The sequence below is a fragment of the Paramisgurnus dabryanus genome, chromosome 14 (assembly GCF_030506205.2).
Source record: "Paramisgurnus dabryanus chromosome 14, PD_genome_1.1, whole genome shotgun sequence".
Taxonomy (NCBI): domain Eukaryota; kingdom Metazoa; phylum Chordata; class Actinopteri; order Cypriniformes; family Cobitidae; genus Paramisgurnus; species Paramisgurnus dabryanus.
The window spans coordinates 30,414,225-30,433,885 of record NC_133350.1 but is presented as its reverse complement, the minus strand read 5'-3'; positions in this window follow the sequence as shown (position 1 = coordinate 30,433,885).

Here is a 19,661-nt window from a genome sequence, read left to right as displayed (position 1 = left end):
ATTTTTCAGACATGGGGGATTCTTGTCAGAGAACATCAGTCCAGGGTGAATAAAGTTAATGAGGATGAGGATAAACTTGTACTACTCGATAATCCTGAAAATAGTAAAGAAAATGAAAGCGTAATACACACGGATGTGTCAGACAATTCAGATGATGAAATGAGTGTTAAGGGAGATGTTCAATTCCCTGACAACACATAAACAGATGATAGAGAAGACGTAGGACAAACTAATGAGACAGATAGTTCTAATACATTGGGTTCTACTGGTGTCAAACTGAGAACAGGTCAGACAGTGACATTTACAAACAGATATGATGGTACTAAGCACACTGACAGAGTTTTAGGCTGAACAGGAAAAGCAAAAGGGCAATATAAAAACTGGTACAATGTGTAGTATCTTAAAACAAATGGCAGTGGGGGGTCTAAAGGAAGCTTTAGACATGTCATATGTTGATGATCTTTTCAATGAATGTGAAAACACAGATGCTGATGTACTGATTACCAAAGACATCTCTTTTGATGCTGCTAAACAGGAAGAGACTGAAAACTGGCAAAATAATAATGTTTACGAAGAGGTTACAGACAAGTAGGGGTGTCAACAATAATCGATGCGGCAATGCATCGCAATGCGCGCATGCACAATTCAGCATCGATGCAGCAAAGTGCCATAATCGATTATGCCACTGTTTATTTTCTGGCCTCGACAATAAAATTGTGAAGTTTCAATTACCTTCGGGGGCATAACAACAACAATCAAGATGGCTGAGGTGGAGAGAGATGATCGTGATAGACGGGTAAATAAAAACGCACCCTTTTCCATGGAAAGTGGACATACGAGCACATTTCGGATTCTATGAAGTTAATGGGAAACTAGACAAGACTTACACTGTGTGTAAAATTCTCATCTCAGGTATATAATTGTCATTGTCTTAAAGCTGCTTAGCTTCCGTTTTTGTTGAGAATATTTGCACTTGACTTTACTACTTGACTGGTTAAAAATTTGCCTTGTTGTGTACAGTAGAATTAAATTCTGATGCATCGCAATGCATCGTAGAATCGAATTGAATCGTTACCTAGTGAATCGTAATTGAATCGAATTGTGAGGACAATGCCAATGCACACCCCTAAGGGTCAAAGATGTATTTCTACTAGATGGGTCTGTACGTTGAAGGAAACTTCTAATGGTTTTGATACAAAAGCTCGCCTTGTGGTGAGAGGTTTTGAAGAGGTCAATATCCATGAATTACAAAAAGATTCTCCCACATGTGCATCAGAGTCACTCAGGCTGCTGTCAGTTGTTATTTGTCAGAACAAATGGAAAGTGAATTCTATGGATTTTAAGTCTGCTTTTTTACAGGGAATGGAACTCTCAAGAGACATTTACATTCGTCCCCCACCAGAAGCAGGTGTGGACAATGTATTGTGGAAACTAAAGAAATGTGTGTATGGACTTGCAGACGCCTCCCTCTACTGGTACAACAAGGTCAAAGAACTCATGCTGAACAGTGGGGGTAAAATGTCACGGGTTGATTCTGCAGTGTTTTATTGGCAGGATGAGTAGTCTGAGGTGACCGGCATACTGGCATGCCATGTGGATGATTTTTTTGGGGCAGGTTCAGAGGATTTTGTTACTAATGTCATACCTGTACTTAAATCTGTATTTCACGTGGGTCGTGAAGAGCATGAGAATTTTTCATATGTGGGTATGAATATTGCTACTGTGGGTGGTATAGTGCAGGTGCATCAGCACAGTTACATTGAAAACCTACAACCAGTTCACTTACAGGCAGCACGAGCTGTACAGAGAGAGGCTCCACTAAACGAGAAAGTAAAATAACAACTCCGGTCCAAATTGGACAGATTTTGTGAGTTGCTAAACAAACAAGACCAAATGTAATGTTTGACACATGTAGCCTAGCATCCAACATTAAGAATGATACTGTTCAGTCCATACATGAAATGAAGGTCACACTTAAGTTCCAACACTTGGGAAACAGTGATGATTTAAGTTTAGTGGCTTTCAGTGATGCCTCACTAGGCAATCTTCAGGATGGAGGTACACAGGGAGGGGCTTTAATTGTCCTCATGGAAAAAACAGTAAAGTGTTCCCCTTTGTTTTGGCAATCTAAGAAAATCAAACTTGTGGTAAGAAGCACGCTGGCAGGAGAAACCCTTGCGATTGTAGCAGCACTACCCAGACGGGTTGAATGATAAGTGCTTTAATTAGAGACAGGTGTGCTATGGGTGTAGGTGTGCATAAAAGGAAGGTTTCCAGCATTGTTTGAGGCTGACGGGTGGTTGCTGCTGTGACTTTGGACGTTGAATGCCTAATGTTTTCTTAGTGGATTTTTTGAGCCGTTTGGGACCAGCATTTGATTGTGGACTTGCTGCATTTTGGGTATGTCACAGTGGATAAATAATTTGTTTTATTTAAGACGAGCTGTTGACTGTATGTGCTTTGTTCATTTGTCTTAGTATTCATTCCGAGCTGTATTTATCATGCTGTGCTTTGGCGTTAGCAAGGCTGACTCTATTAATCAAGTTTGTAGACTATCGTGAGTTATTTAATATAAAGGGAGCTGTTGTTTGTAAGCGCTCTATTTGTTTACATGGTATACATGCCATGTGGAGTTTATCCATCACTGGATGTGTCAGCAGTGCCGACTCTCTAATAATCAGGTGGGTATGCTACTGATTTATTGCATGCTGATTATGAAAATTCCATCGTTAATGCTGTACTTTTTCTTTTATCAGCTTAAAGCACTCCGGAGGTATATGCCCATATGACACTGGGTAGTGGATTTGGATGGTGGCCCAGCTTCCCCTTCTTGGTGTTTTATTATTATTTTTCTAATTTTTTTGTTTAAGTATCTGCCTAGCGGCTTACTTCTGTGACACCTGGTCCACCCCTTCATTTGTGCCGTCCGCATTAAGTGGCCTGTTCCTGGAAATAACTGTGGGACAGGGTATTTGTTTTTCTCAGTCGCTTTGGTGCATTTCTCACATCACTATTTACATTCGCACAACAGTTAGTTCAACCTCCACAACATTTAGTCATTTGTGCACGTCATAGTAGCAGTTTCTCATTCCTTCGAACAAATTGCAAATGCTTTTGGACATGCATCAATTGCTTTCATACAATTCTCTGCTGTTTTATAACATTATCATTTGTTTGTCATGTCAGTCAAAATTAACTATACTTGTGAATGCTGAATAGTCATTCCATGTAAAACTAACAGTCCTTATTTCATTGCTTCAGTCATTACATACAAAAATTTTAAAGTTGTCAATTTTTTTAAAGTCTTTTTTTTTCTCCGAAAAGTCTCCTAAATTGAACAATTTTTGAAATGATGTGGCCAGACAGAGGAATGTCTGGATGTACAAGAATGATTACAGTACTATGTCTGTTGTATGTTCAGTTCCAATATGTACTGCAATGTTTTTTACAGTTGTGCACAGCCAAAGTGAGTATGTTTGTTGTAAATAAGGATGCATTTTTTTGTTTTGCACAATACTATGAACAGATTAGAATTGCAAATAGGGATGGGACGATTACCGGTTTCACGATTAACCATGATAAAATGTCCTGACGGTTAGTATTATCGTTTAAAATGTAATTATCATTATAACTGTGTTTGATTACCGTGATTTTGAAAACTCTCTGTAAATCCTGTCCAGCCAGAATCAGCTTGACGCAGGCGCTCGCATGCAACATTAGCTTTTGTGCGAGAAGGCGTGGCGGATGCAGTAACAGGTGCACTGTGTTTTAATGCGTTGCTTATGTGTGCATTTGATGTTCTTATTTAAGGTACTGTTCATTAAAACAGGTTCATACATCTCAGGGCTCCATGTTAATGTTCATTTAATGCAGGGGTGTCCAGTACAACCAGTCGATCGCAAATGCAATGCCGGTAGATCGCCTATAAGTTAATAACTGTATGCTGCTCCACGCCTCCACGAGCTTCGGAAAGCAAAGCGCCAAATTGGCATTATGGTCTTAGAAGTCTTTTTGAGTTGTTGCGCATTTCTTCTCAAGTGTGTTTTTATAAATCTTATGCCTGCCCGCTGCAGCGGAGTCGTCTAACTTCCGTAATTTGAATGCACATACATGCTGGAGTTGATCCACACGTACGGTGTATGTGCGCGCGATCGACCGAATGAGAGAGAAATGCTTCTGATAATGTTGTCAGTTTATTTCATCAAAACCGCATCTCCGCTTTATGGTCTCACCATGTACTCAATGATTTTTTTTAACTCCTCAAAAAGAATAGAGTAATGGTGACAACCCTAAATTCAACGTAGAGATAGTCCTCCTAACACACATTTAAAGTGTTATTAAAAAATGTAACTGTGTTTTGTTAAATGTTTTTTAGCAGGTAGGTTTTGTCAGCTTTATCATTTTAAAAGTAGATTGCCACACAAAAAAAGGCCGGACACCTCTGGTTTAATGTTTATGCTTAAAGTGCATATAGCTGCTACTTGTATTTGTTGTTTGCTGATTTTCAAAAATAAAACTTGTTAAAATTTTTCAGTGTGTGTATCAGTTCTTTTTGAACACTTCCATCTCAATTTAAGAAAACCATGATAATATTGATAACCGTGATAACTTTGGTCACTATAATCATGATATGAAATTTTCAAACCGTCCCATCCCTAATTGCAAAGAGCATATGCAGTGAAAATGTGAAACATACATATTCAGTGTCTTGTACTCAGTTACCTCACTAAATACAGTAATGTGTAACTTTATTGTATTTTTCAAATAGCTGTGGAAAAGTGTATAGTCTTGAGTATTTTCAGGTAGTGTCACCAAGATTTTACTTTTTTGCATTGGAAAACATTTATAAAGTAAACTGTCATAATGAAAACATGACTAAGCCACTTGACTATCTTGTTCATAAACAATGGTGTCAGGACTTTTCATTTTGATGACACTGACACTTTCATTGACATGAACACTTGCTTTTGAGGAATGTCCTATCCATTTTGAGCAAGTGACACACTTTTGCAGGTTATCAACTAGGTTTTGCAGTTTGTACTAATTGTTTTGAGAACTGCATTAACTGTTGTGCAAATGTAAATAGTGATGTGAGAAATGCACCAAAGCGACTGGGAAAAACTGTAAGTTGGGCATTCGCTACCCCGTATTGTTTCAACTGGAGGAGGTTTGCGTGGTTGTATGGTACATTTGTGGTCGTGTGCATGAGTTAAGATAAGATGTGTGTGACTTATAGCGTGTGTATAGTGTGAGAATGACACGTCGTTTAATGTGCGTGCGTGAATTATAGAGGTGCGTGTGGTAAATAGATTATGGTTTAAGTGAGGAATGAGTGCTAGTTTGTTTACTTTATTTTGTATTTGTTATAAACTATGATGTGATTTATTTAGTTTTCTTTGTTTATTTGATTTAATATTGGTTTCACAAGTGTGTTTATTTGGTTATTTTGTGGAGCTGTGGTATTTTATTCAACTGTTAGGTCGGTCAGGGAGGAGTGTTAACCTCAATTTATTTTTTTGTAATTGTTCACTGAGTAGTTTGTGTAACTTTGTTTCTTTGAAACACGTGTGGTGAAGTGAGCCCAAAGAAACTTGTATTTAAAGTGTGTTGTGAAGTGGAAATTTGCTTTTCTTTCTCCCTGTTATCCGATCTGAACTTTTGATGTCTGGAACCTAATCCAGTGTTTTTAAATGAAGCTAGCTTCACTAGTCTTGTGTTAAAGATTACATTAAATTGTGGTTTTACTTTCTGTATAAATAAAGTATTGTTGTTTTTGTATTCGTGTCTCCTCTGAATCTTTGTGCGAACTAACCTGTGTCCCATTTATATTTCCCTGGGTGTAATTCCCAGGGTGGCGTAGTCCGTTACAAAGACTTGGGTGTTTAGAAATCTTTTAAGAGGTTCCGAATAGTACCTTGTTAGAGGTAAATTGTGTGTAGAATAACACCTCTGGGTGCAACACTGTCAGATGGTATTGACACTGCTATGTTCTTGCTTACTACTGGTAAAGCTGATCTTAATGATCTTCCACTTATTTGTGTTACTGATAATCATTCCCTGTTTAACGCTCTTCAGTCTACAAAGCAGGTCACAGAGAAGAGATTAAGATTAGAAATAAAGTGGTGTCAAAGAGCTTCTACATGCTAATAAAATCGAAGTGCGTTGGTCAGAAGCCAAGTCACAACTTGCTGACTGTTTGATACAGAAAAGGTGCTTCCTCACTTGTGCTTCTTAAAGCACTGTATGAGGGTGTATGGAAACTGTATTATCGGGAGAGCCAGTGAGACTGGGGAGAGGAAGTTGTTCTCGGTTTGTAGGGTGTAACCAATGTGGCGAAATGGGCTTAAAACGGAATAACAATCTTTCCTTGGAACTATGTTGCATCTATAGTTATTTACACACACAACACCTATTATTGCTAAAATAAATTTAAAATGAATGTGATCATAAGTGTAGATTTCCAATAAATGAAGCCCTAGCTTGACGCTTTATCCACTCCCTTCGTCCACAATCCACATCCAATAATCCACAATACCACTCGTATAAAAAACTGTATCCTTTACTTGCAACAAAAAACTTCAGCACAGGAATATTACAGTAAATAAAAGTGATTATTTAACGATCAAAGAGAGAGAGAGAAAGGTCAAAAAACTATGCGGCTCCATCCGCTTGCCTGACTTATTTTTAGTAAAAAACGTCACAACTTCCGTTTACCACTCTCGCGAGAGTATAAGTAATCAAAGATCTGTGCATTTCAAAGGTAAACATGCATTAACAGTTATTATTCTCAAAATATCCCCAAATAATATAAATGCACTATAAATTATCCACATACATTTTAGATAATTACACAATTAACTTATTGCATAACTGTAAATATTAACTACATTAAACTGTAAATACTGTAAATATGCCCTTCTATTTCCTCCACATAAAAGAATGATGAAAATTACTATTTAACACATAAATTAAAATTATTTATCAAATAACTGCATTTAGGCTCCTACATTACCGGCCCCTAATTGTTATCAGTGTCCTTGGAACAATTACTCAAAACTTAAATTAAAGGAGCCTACATGCTAATTAACAAACTATCTAAAGAAATCTTCTTGGACTTCGCCCTGTCCAAAATAAGGGTTTTCTTCTTTTTGGAACAGCTTATACATTGTCCTCAGATTCTTGAAGAAGACATAGCTTTGTTATAGGGCGACAAAGCTCATTGCTCTTAGTCTTGACTTTCACTTGACGAACGAAGCCTTTCTTGTCAGGAAAAATCTCCACAATTCTTCCAAGTAGCCATGAATTTCTGGGTGATGTATCATCCACAATCAATACTACATCACCAACACTGAAGTTTCTTCCAGGAGTGAACCATCGTTGCCGTTCTTGGAGCTGCATCAGATATTCTTTGCACCAGCGTTTCCAGAAGACATCCGCGAGGTACTGGACTTGCCTCCATCTGCGGTTAGCGTACTGATCATCCTTGCTGAACACTCCTGGGGGTAACTCGGGCTTGACCTTGAGTAACAACAGGTGGTTGGGCGTTAAGGCCTCTAAATCATTGAGATCTGGAGATGCTTGGGTGATTGGCCTGCTGTTTATGATGGCCTCAGCTTCACACAGCAAGGTATGGAGACCTTCTTCATCCAAAAGTTGTTCCTTCACTGTGATATTCAGAATTTTTCTCACTGAGCGGATCAGCCGCTCCCAGCTTCCTCCGTGGTGAGAACCTGCTGGCGGATTAAAGTGCCACTGAACTCCCTTCTCTTGCAAGTTCTTTGCTATCTTGCTGGTGTTCCATTCTTTTATTGATTTTTTCAACTCACTGTCAGCCGACTTGAAATTGGTTCCATTATCAGAGTACATCTCTTTGACTTGTCCTCTTCTTGCAAGAAATCTTCTAATTGCATTGAGGCAAGCATCAGTGTCAAGTGAAGATGCGACTTCTAGATGTACCGCTCGTATGGCAAGACATGTAAAGATAACACCATATCTCTTTATTTGCCCTCTTCCTCTTTTCACTAAAAATGGACCAAAATAGTCAACACCGACTCTTGTGAATGGAGGACTGTCGGGCAAGACTCTGCATCTTGGTAGATCAGCCATGATTTGCTTACCGGCAGTTCCGTGTAGCTTCTTACAGCTGATGCACCTGGACAAAAACTTTCTAATAGCGCCGTTTGCTCCAGGGACCCAGAATCTTTGACGCAGCTGTGCCAACATATGATTTCTCCCGGCATGGGCTGTAACATCATGAATGTGCCTCAGCACAAGCATCGTGATGTGTGAATCTTTCGGCAAGATGGCTTGCTGCTTGGAATCCTCTGGCATTGCTGCGCGGCTCATCCTTCCACCAACTCTGATGACTCCGTTTTGAAGTACAGGGTTCAGCTTGTAAAGTGAACTACTTTTCTTTACCCTTTGATGTTCCTTTAGCATACTCAAGTCTTCTGTGAAGCTTTGTTTTTGACAGTATTTCACAATTTCTCTTTCTGCTACAATCAAATCTTCACAGGTTAGGTGTGTTCCTTTGAAAGCTTTCTTGAACTGATTAATTCTGCTTTCTCCGTGTGAGTTTAGTTCCTTTCTCTTTTCTTTCAGTTCCTTAAGCAGATCTTTAAATTTCAGAAACCAAGCCACAGCGCGTTTTAGTTTTGTCCAAGATGAGTAGTATGTCATCAGCTGTTCCGTAGCATCTTTGAGCTCTTGCGTCTGAATAACATGTGCTTGAACTACCCTTTTAACCTCAGAGTCATCAATGTCTAGCATTCCAGGATCTGGATTTCTGGGCCACTGGTCTTGTGCACAAAGCAGGAAACTTGGTCCTGAAATCCAGCTTTCACTTTTCAAGAACGCTTCAACAGTCTGTCCTCTCGAGACGTGATCAGCAGGATTCAGATTGGTATTCACATATCTCCACTGTGAAGTCTGAGAGTGCTCCAGGATTGTTGTGATCCTATTGGCAACGAAAGTCTTAAATCTTGTACCTTCGCTGTTCAGATACTTCAGCACAGCCGTGCTATCTGTCCAAAAAATTGATTCACTAAGTTCCAGCTCCAACTCTTTCTTCAGAAGCTTGTCCATCTTGATGGCAACTGTGGCTGCAGTTAATTCCATTCTTGGTATGGTTGGGGACTTTAAAGGCGCAACTCTTGCCTTTGCCATAATCAAGGTGGATTGAGCTTCACCACTTGCAGTGCGTAGCAGTAGGTAGCTTGTTGTTCCGTATGCGTCTTCACTAGCATCAGCGAAATGATGTAACTGTGCAAAGACTGGCGCACCGAACTGCTTTGGCTTAACACATCTGTCAACTCCAAAGGTCTCAAGCTGTTGCAAATCAAACATCCACTTTTTCCAACTCTTGATGACATTATCAGGCAGTTCTTCATCCCAGCTATACTTCTGCCGGCATAAGTCTTGCAAGATTCTTTTGGCAGGCAATACCACTGGAGCAAGAAAACCCAATGGATCAAAGATGGAACAGACAAGGGAAAGCAGGCCCCTCCTAGTGTGTGGTCGTACATTGAGGTTGATTTTGAACTTGAACTGATCCGTTTCTGTACACCACTGGATTCCCAGTGCTCTCTCCATAGGCAAGTTATCTGCATCCAAATCCAAATCCTGAAAACCCTGGGCCTTTTCCTCTTCAGGAATGGAGCTGAGCACCCTTCGACTGTTACTTGACCATTTTGTTAGTCGAAATCCACCTTTTGACAACATGCTCCTCAAGTCAGTGCAAAGTGTTATTGCCGTGTCTTCATCTGTAACTGACTTAAGACAATCGTCTACATAAAAATTTTTCTTCACTGTTTTGGCAGCTTCTTGACCAAATTCATCCTCAAAATCTATTGCACATTTCTGTAGTGCAAAGGTTGCAATACTTGGGGAAGACGTCGCGCCGAAAATGTGGACCAACATTTTGTGTTCGACAAGCGCCTGCTCGTAGTTCCCATTGGGCCACCAAAGAAACCTGAGGAAATCAGTGTCTTCATTGCTGACTCTGACCTGGTGGAACATAGCCTCTACATCAGCCATGACTGCAACTGTCTCTTGTCGGAACCTTAAGAGGACCCCCACCAGGGAGCTTGTTAGGTCCGGTCCCTGCAGGAGCTGCTGGTTCAGCGATGTTCCTTGAAAGCCGGCTCCACAATCAAAAACAACACGCAGCTTTTGTTTAACTGGATGTCTAACTCCGTGATGAGGCAGATACCATGTTCGTCCCTCAGTCGGTTGATGTTCAATGTTATCCAGCTTTACTGCGTAGCCCTTTTTGAGGATGTCGTCCATAAATGCAACGTATTCTGCATGAAAATTGACATCTCTGGAGAATCTTTTCCGTAGATTCAGCGCACGTTGCTCTGCGACTGATCTGTTGTTTGGCATGCAGAATGACTTGTTCTTTACCGGCAGGCAAACACTGTAATGACCATCCACAAGTTTTGAGGACTGAGACACCATGTCCATAAACTGGTAATCATCTTTGGACATTTCAAGGTCTTCGCTTTGTCCAGCGTCAGGAAAGTCCTGCTTGAACTGCAGTTGCCAGAGCTCTTCTAGCTTGGCTACTGAGATGCGATTGGTGGTGACTCCTGTCAATGTGTTTGTCTCCCTCATCTCGTTTCCACCTCTGAGTGGCCCATTTACTGTCCAGCCTAAAATTGTTCTTACGGCATATGGGCCGTCATCCACGCTGCTTATCACCTGCAGTGGCTCCATCGCCTTGGGAACATTTGCTCCTATGAGTAATCCAACCTCTGCTTGGATTGTGGGAAGTTTTACCTGCTTTAGATGAGGCCAACTGTCAACATCCTCTTGACGGGGAATATTGTCTTTGGTTACAGGGATGTTTTTCTGTGAAAATACCTCTGAGAGCTCAATAAAGTGGTTACCATCCAAGCTACTGATTTCCATTCCATTCACAATGCAAGTGTTAACAATAGATTCATTCCCCATTGTTTGCAACAAGATGCTTGTATTGCGTCCGTTCATACTCAGTTGGTTTATTAATGACTCCGTAGCGAAAGTAGCAGAGCTACCTGGATCCAAAAATGCATACGTTGTCACCGTTTTGGTTCCCTTTTGTGCTTTGACACACACTGGAATGATAGCAAGAGCACAGTTTTCCTTACCGGCCCCGATGACAGTAAAAGTTTCTTTCATGTGTACAAGGGCACTTGAAACAGATTGCTGTTCACAACGCTCGCTTGCTGTTTCTTCTCGCAAGCCTTTAGTGTTCATGTGCAGCAGTGTGGGATGAAGTCGAGAGCATTCTTGGCATTGAGTTTTCTCTTTACAGCTGTTACTCATATGACCATGTTTCAAACATGCAAAACACAGACCCTTGCTTCGCAGGAAATCAATCTTTTCTTTATGCGGCTTGTTCTTGAGTTTTCTGCAGACTGTGAGACTGTGTTGCTCTCCCTTGCAATAAACACAAGGCTTGCTGTTTGCGTCCACTGAGACATTTTGTGTTTTTGGTGTTAGTTGTTTGTCATTTTCAATTTTGAATTTGTTTTCAGTCTGGGATGAGACAATAGCTGCTGTAAATACTTTCTTTGGTTTGAGTGGCTCTGCATATTGTAGGTTTGCTCTCTGCTGTACTGTGTGTTTTGGCCTGGTGGTGGTTTCTTGTATGTTCCCATAGAGTGGGTGTAAGATATATCTAACTTGCTTGTTGACAAATCCGACAAAATCCTTGAACTTCACTCTATTTCTTGTTTTTTCTTGTAGGTCACATGCAGACTTTCTCCATGCTTCTTTTAGTTTATATGGCAACTTGTTAGCCAGTGCCTTTATGTTAGCGGTATTGTCCAAGTCTTCCATGTAGCTTATATCAGTCATTGTGTTGCAGCAGCCTGTGAGGAACAATGCAAAAGACTGAAGTGCAGCGCCATCTTCTGATTTGATTGTCTGCCAATTCAAAGCCTCCTTTATGTAGGCTTCTGCTATCTTGTAGTCATCACCAAAAAACTCCTTCAGCAATTCTTTCGCTTTAGCATAACCTGCTGAGGGTTCCATGTGAATGCAGCTTTTTACCAAGTCATGTGGTTGTCCACTTGTGTACTGCAACAAAAACTGTAGGCGATCACGACTGTCACCAGTGCGACCTTCAACTCCATGTTCAATAGATCTGATAAAGGATTTATACTCAAGTGGATCACCCTTGAATGTTGGAATGGTGAGTTCAGGGAGTAATGTGGCCTTGTGATTCTTCACAAGGTACTCAGTGACGTCAACTTGCTGTGAGAGAGCCTTACATAAACTATCAAGCACAGGTCCATCATTGAGGTCCATTTTTGATGCAGGCAGGGCTATTTCCGGCTTTGCTAACTGAACATTGGTTTCGAAGTTGGACGTAGGCCGTGTGTGCTGTACTGGTGGTTGGTAGGTGCTGTTCACCTCTGTTTCAGCGATCCGTTCTTTAGCTTCTATACTGCTCTCGGATGCTTGTGTGCATTCATATTTTTGCAAAACTTCCATTTTTGCATCTGACTCAGCAAGAGCAGTCTGCATTGCATGCATCTCCTTTCTAGCCTTTATCGCAACCTCTATTCTTTTTTGCTCAGCCTCAAACTCCGCCTCTCGCCGCTTTTCTTCTGCTTGCAGCTCAGCTTCCCGGCGTCTTTTTTCTGCCTTTATTCTGACTGAAGATGATGATGACACACTTCCACATCGTGATCCAGGTCTGCTTGAGCGTTTTGTGGTGGTTTTTGATGATGTAGACCTACTGTCTGTGGGCATTACGTGTTTATCAGTCTCTGCAGCCTGCTCAGAGCGTTTCATGACCTCTTTCATCCATTCCTCACATTTCCAGAAGAAATCATTTATTGACTTATTTTTAAGATCAAACCAATTCTTTTGATCATCCAGGAATTCTTCTTCAGACATAAATTTTCTCAAACTAGAATTTAAGTCGGAAAATTCTTGCTGCAAACCACTGAAATCCACACGCAATTTGTTTTTAACGATGTCAGCATTTGCATCATCTTCCATTAATTGCTCAATATGCTTTACCATGCTTGTTAGCTGGGATAGCTTATACCTGCGTGCATGAAGTTGTCTAGACTTGTGTTCTTCTACAGCCTTCTCAGTCATTTTTACTGTCCGTTTTTCACTGTCTTGTTCATCCATAACGAGTGAATGTTTCCACACTTAAATAGTGCAAATGTCAAAACCATATATTGAGATTAACGCGCAAACAATGCGTTTCGCTTCGTCGTTCAGCCGAACGGCGTCTTTTTATTTATTTATTTATCTACGGCGGCGCGCAGAGCAACCGCACTCCTCGTGCATTAAAGTTACGATCCGCCACAGCAATCAAAGAAACAACTTACAGATTCACTGTGAAAGTATCCTCCTTCCGTCCTTTGTCTCAAGTCAAGCCTTTTCCCAAAGTCCAATAATCCGTGAAGAGCGAGTTTTTTGACTAAAATGTAGATTTCCAATAAATGAAGCCCTAGCTTGACGCTTTATCCACTCCCTTCGTCCACAATCCACATCCAATAATCCACAATACCACTCGTATAAAAAACTGTATCCTTTACTTGCAACAAAAAACTTCAGCACAGGAATATTACAGTAAATAAAAGTGATTATTTAACGATCAAAGAGAGAGAGAGAAAGGTCAAAAAACTATGCGGCTCCATCCGCTTGCCTGACTTATTTTTAGTAAAAAACGTCACAACTTCCGTTTACCACTCTCGCGAGAGTATAAGTAATCAAAGATCTGTGCATTTCAAAGGTAAACATGCATTAACAGTTATTATTCTCAAAATATCCCCAAATAATATAAATGCACTATAAATTATCCACATACATTTTAGATAATTACACAATTAACTTATTGCATAACTGTAAATATTAACTACATTAAACTGTAAATACTGTAAATATGCCCTTCTATTTCCTCCACATAAAAGAATGATGAAAATTACTATTTAACACATAAATTAAAATTATTTATCAAATAACTGCATTTAGGCTCCTACAATAAGCATGTTTGTCTTGTCATTCGTTTAAGAATAAGTAAAACAGCTGCTCCACAAAAAAAGATGCACAAGTACATAAACATTTTTCTTTTATATATATTTTTTAAATAACATTGCTAAAAGATTCAATCTATCCTTTTTTATGTGTTGAATTTGAAATGCTTTTCATATTTATCGTACATCTTACGCAGATTGCCCTCGTATAATGAGAATACATAACTCTGACAGATTTTACGTATCACATCCGCTTAAAAAGGTGCAATCTAATGTTGTTTACATGAAATAAGCCTGCTCCCGAGCTGGTTTAATCTTACGGACCGGTTGCTATGACAGCAACTCTAGGATGAGTTTCGAAGAACTAAATAATTCAAGATCAAGACAAATCGACAACAATCAAATCCAGCTGACTGATTAATCCACGTATGAAGAACAGACCCCAGATATACTGTTGACATAATATTACCTGCAATGTGAGGTCATGAGCCTGTGGTACGGTCACATCAGGACATTCATCCTCAAGGTCTTCATCCAAGATCTCAGGCAGGATGTCAGCATTACCAGTCTGCTGGCTCAGAAGATCTCCTCTGTTGGATTGTGCCAGAAGATATTCAACAGCAATTCGCTCTCCTGCAATAGATATTCATCAAGGGAAAAATTGTTTACTTGCGTACCATGTCACAGTATAGGTCTGATCATCAACAGCAGACTTTTCTTACCTGTAGGTTTCCCAGGGGGGATAAACTCTGGAAGAAGAGGTTTTCCCAAGACTTTGTTGCTGAGGGCATTTACATTGGACATCAAACGAATGTCATACAGCTTTGTCCTGGATGTCTCAGTCATTGAAAGTGCTTGTGCTGACCGGTTTAAATTCCACCTTGACACACCCTCAAGCATGTACATCTGAGTGTGCAATGCATTGCATCTCCACCCTACTCAGACAAAAAACAGGATCACTGATTACAACAAATTACAACAATATTATGTCAACATTCAATAGCAAAATATACCATGTGTGTGTGTGAGGTTTTAACATGCCTGGAATGAAAGCACACTGGTGCTTATGAAAGCTTTCCAAAGAGGAGGACCCTCTGGCGCATCTTAGAACATCCAGTGTCTTGTCTCCTTTCTCCAGCCCTGACCCAATGTTAGTATAAAGCTGCACTCCTGGTGGATCCTGGATGCAGGCAAGGTGTTTTTGCTGTACCTTCCACACTTCAGACATGCGCTCGTGGTTAATAAGGTGTAGCCCAGTGCCGTCCACAAGGTTCCACATGGAGTCAAGGAGACTTTTGATGAGGGCACGGGTCTCCTCCACTCCCCGGGTTTTCCTGCGGCAGTGCTTGGCTAGTTCTTTAGGGCTGATGCTCGCCAACACCTGGGCATCTGTTGGCTCATAGCCCTGATGCTTTTGCCTCAGCTCTGACCGCTTCGCCTCCTTCAGATTACTGATGTCCTGGTAATCCCACTCAAAAATGCAGCTCGACAATTTGGAGCAGAACGTACCATAGAGTGGATGGTGTTCCGTGATGAGACCTTTGGTGAATCGCCTCATAAAGTGGAACACATCCAACCGCACAGTGGACGTCCATGGCCGAAACCAATGGAGAACTGGGCTCACCCCTGTGTAAATTCACAAGATCATGAATAAAAAAAAATTCCTCACAACATGTATGCATTCGTCATGTGTGTGGCTTGTCATTTCAAAATATGTGTTCGGTGGGTCGAGTGAATGTGAATCTATGTGCATCACGTGTTTTGTCAAAATAAGTGCCTGCTGCAGGGTTTATGGGTTTATAAAAAAGACACTTGTGTTTGCCAGATACTCATATAATCTCAAGTTCACTGTAAGGGAGTGTCTTGTGTGTATTTTGTGAATGTGAGCGTCTCTTTTATCATAAACGGTTTTGACACGTGTGGAGCAGGCACTTATTTTGACAAAACACGTGATGCACATGGTAGGGCTGCACGATTCTGAGAAAAAATCTAATTGCGATTTTTCTGATCAAAATTGCGATTCGCGATTTAAAGTGCGATTCATTAGTATATAATAAAAGAGGTACATCCAGGTTTGTTGTGGTGATTTTAAAGCGTAACTAAACCCCTAGTCAGAGCCTGACTCCACCCACTGGCAATATTTGAAAAATGCAAGAAAAGTGGGCAGATCCCAACGGAGATAGAGGGGACGAACTTAAGTGTGTAATGAGATCGTAACAAGGGCGTGGTGAGCTTGAATCTGCTTACGTCACGAGTTACTTTTTGGACCCAACATCCAATAGGAAAATTCAACTGCAGTAGCTATCGTTCAACCTGAAGAGGTCAGCACTCAGACGTTTTTACACCATATTTTATAGTGTTGAAACACTTTATATCCTAATGTCAAAAAACTTACTAAAATCAATGAACAGCACTAATAAAGCATCATTCTTACAGATCATTAACTAAAAAAAGTTGGTTTAGGGTTTAGTTACTCTTTAATAGCAACAAAGAAAGATGCTGTGCTACTGTTTATTTAAAACCCCTTAAACATTGTACCAAGTTGTCTGCAGGACTTTGATATTCTGCAGACAAACTTTTTTTTTAATCTAAGAACATTAAAAAAAATACAATTTAAATTTTTTTTTTTGAAAGTTTTATTTAAAATAACATATAGGCCAATGTATTTTGGCTGTCACTACAACAATGCATCTGATAAGCAAATGTTTAGTTTTTCTTTTAATCATAAGACTATACTCATCTTGTTTTACTTTTCAGGCATCTGTAATAAATGTAAATATATTAGTTATTAGAATCTATGATTTAACATAAGCAAAAAATACAAATAAAAGACTGCACAGTCCTCACTGTAGGATTTTAAATGTGGAGCTGAAGAAGCTTGTTCAGTTAAGAGTAAGGAGTGATTTTAATTTTTGGTGTGTAATAAACATTTCTGAAACAGAAAGCACCAGGTTACTGTCACTTTAAAACACAAGACAGCTTTAAAACTGCTCTGCTTCAATATAGCCTACTGATAAACATCCAGCTGTTTATGTTCACTTAGACAAGAAAGAAAACTTAAGTTTAGTGATCACGCGTGTGCTGACTGCTCTGTGTGTGCGCGCTTCATGAACCCTCATGCCTGTAAATATTCAAAGCGGCGCAGATGTGCGCGTGCAAGAAAGTATAATGTACCTCTTTCGTCTGCTGTGTTCCGGGCTTTAATGAAACCTGCTTATAGTCTGATGAGGCGCTTGTCATTGTTTGCGATGCATGACGAGAAACGGACGTATATACACCTTTCTTTAAGTCCAACATTACACAAAAGGGAAATGTTTTCGCGCATTTCTGTCCTTTCATTTGCCGGTTAATGAGTTATAATGCGTTTTTAAAATGACTGAATCCAAAATCTGCCAACTTCATGACATTCCGCGTTGTGCAGTTAATTCCATTTGTATGCATTTCGCGATTCTGTCCGTGTTTTCCGCATCGCGGAAATCATATGGCCGTACACTTTGTTGAGGAGTTGAACTGCTGCTCGCGCTCATGTTTTCCAAATGGTGTTATCTGACGTGTAGTCGGCACCTCAGTGTTCATGCCCTCTATTGGTCTAAACTGCATCAAACGTAAAATGCGCATGAAGCGAACTGTCAAAAACTGCGTACTAGATGATTGTTATATTTAATAGTTTTGAATCGAAATAATCGCATTTCTTGCGATTCGAAAATCGCATCCATTCACATCGCGATTTCGGTTTTAAAACGATTAATCGTGCAGCCCTAGCACATGGTTCACATTTTTTGAAACCACAAGCGACACACATGACACTCCAAACCCATATTTTGAATTTGTGCCCCTCAGAAGAGCAGTCACCAGCAGCCACTGGTTTCTAGTGTCATCAACTGCATTATTTGGCAAAAAAACATCAACCCAAATTACAGGTAACCCACCTCTGTCACTGCAACAGTCTCTATCCACATAGATGGCGGCTGGCTGTGGCTCACCAGCATCCCTGTACCGTTGGACGATCCCTTGGCACAGGTCATCCAGTCCAGCCCCCTCGCCAGTTGTGAGGACAGAGTTGAGGACCTGACCATACTCGTTCCCAACATTGGTCATCCATGTTGCCGTGTTCTCAATACCACCAGCCAGTTTTTTGGTCACCTGTTATAACAAAAGAATATACATCATTAGCACATGTATTCCCTAAACCCTAAAAGAACAAATGAGCTCAAGCTTATACAGGTTTACTTTTACCTTCTTAGTGGAATCGAGCTTCAGAATTCTGCCAAACGTTGAAGTGATGACACCTTTGAGTTCATCAAGGTGGCCGACAACATCGTTGGCATGCACTGTCTCAAACCACTGGGCCAGGGGCAAGGGAATGAAGGGTGGTGGCGGGGAATAAACAGCCTGGGACTGCTTCAGGCAGGATCTTTTGTGAATTTCACAATCTGTGAAATAGTCACAGGATCTCCTGGCCCACTCCTCACTGTGTGCCTCTTGAAAGGCCTGCTGCAGGTAACTGGAGCTATTCCCTGCTGTTCTAGGACGCAAAAGTGTCACACATTTTCTGTCCAGTGCCAAATGTGTAGTCAACACAGCAGGGAATTTGTTGCGGTTAGAGGGGTCCAGTTGCTTTAAAATATCACTACTCCAAGGACAGACAGGTAGTTTGCACTGGCTGCACCTTGGGTAATCTCCCCCTATTAAATAGTACTTGCTGTCCACATCAATGACCTCTCTGACCTTGGTGTAAATGCCAGAGTGGTGCATCTTTCGGTTGCACTGATTACATTTCAAAGGTATGCCCCACATGCGCATTGGTGCCCACAGGAACATCCTCTGACGAAAGTAATCATGTGGGTTTGGAGGTGCCACAGATCTGATTGGGCTTGGGGGGTGGTGCCAATTTTCCCTGACATTTTGTTTCAGCTGCCCTCTTGCGTCATAGAGAATGTGGGCAATCCACTCCAAATCACCTGGCTTGATGACCCGGAGGAATGGCTTTGGTAAAAACCTGGCCCGGCTTACCTCTGGAAAGCGCAGAGGGACTGGTAGTCCTGGTGCTGCTGGAGGAGGAGCAGAAGCAGGAGAAGATGGAAGTGGTGTGCCACTCTGAGTCGCTGGTGCCATCTCAGATAGGGTTGGAGGGGTAGGAGCAGGAGGAACTTGGAGACAGATGGTTGGTGTCGTCTCCTGGGCTGTGAGGCAGACTGTAGCTGGAGCATCTCGGGGAGAGACGATTGGTGTCGGTGTCATCTCTTGGGCTGGGGTAGTGGAGGGACGGGCTGAAGGTGAGGTTAAGACATGACACTTCTCAAGGTGCTCTGATAACCTGACAGAACCCATGGCCTTTGTGCCACAGTGCTCACACTCCTCCTGGACATGGAAGTCTGACAGATGCTGTGTAAACTGGTCAGAGAGCACTTCCTGAGCACAAAGGGAGCATGTCATTGTATTACCACTGGTCCCTGTCTGCTGTGGACCTGCTGCGGTCCCTGTCTGCTGTGGACCTGCTGCGGTCCCTGTCTGCTGTGGACCTGCTGCGCTCCCTGTCTGCTGTGGACCTGCTGCGCTCCCTGTCTGCTGCGGACCTGCTGCGGTCCCTGTCTGCTGCGGACCTGCTGCGGTCCCTGTGTGCTGTCCTGACTGGGGGAAACAACATTTTGTATTTACTCTCTATATCCTCTTATTCTC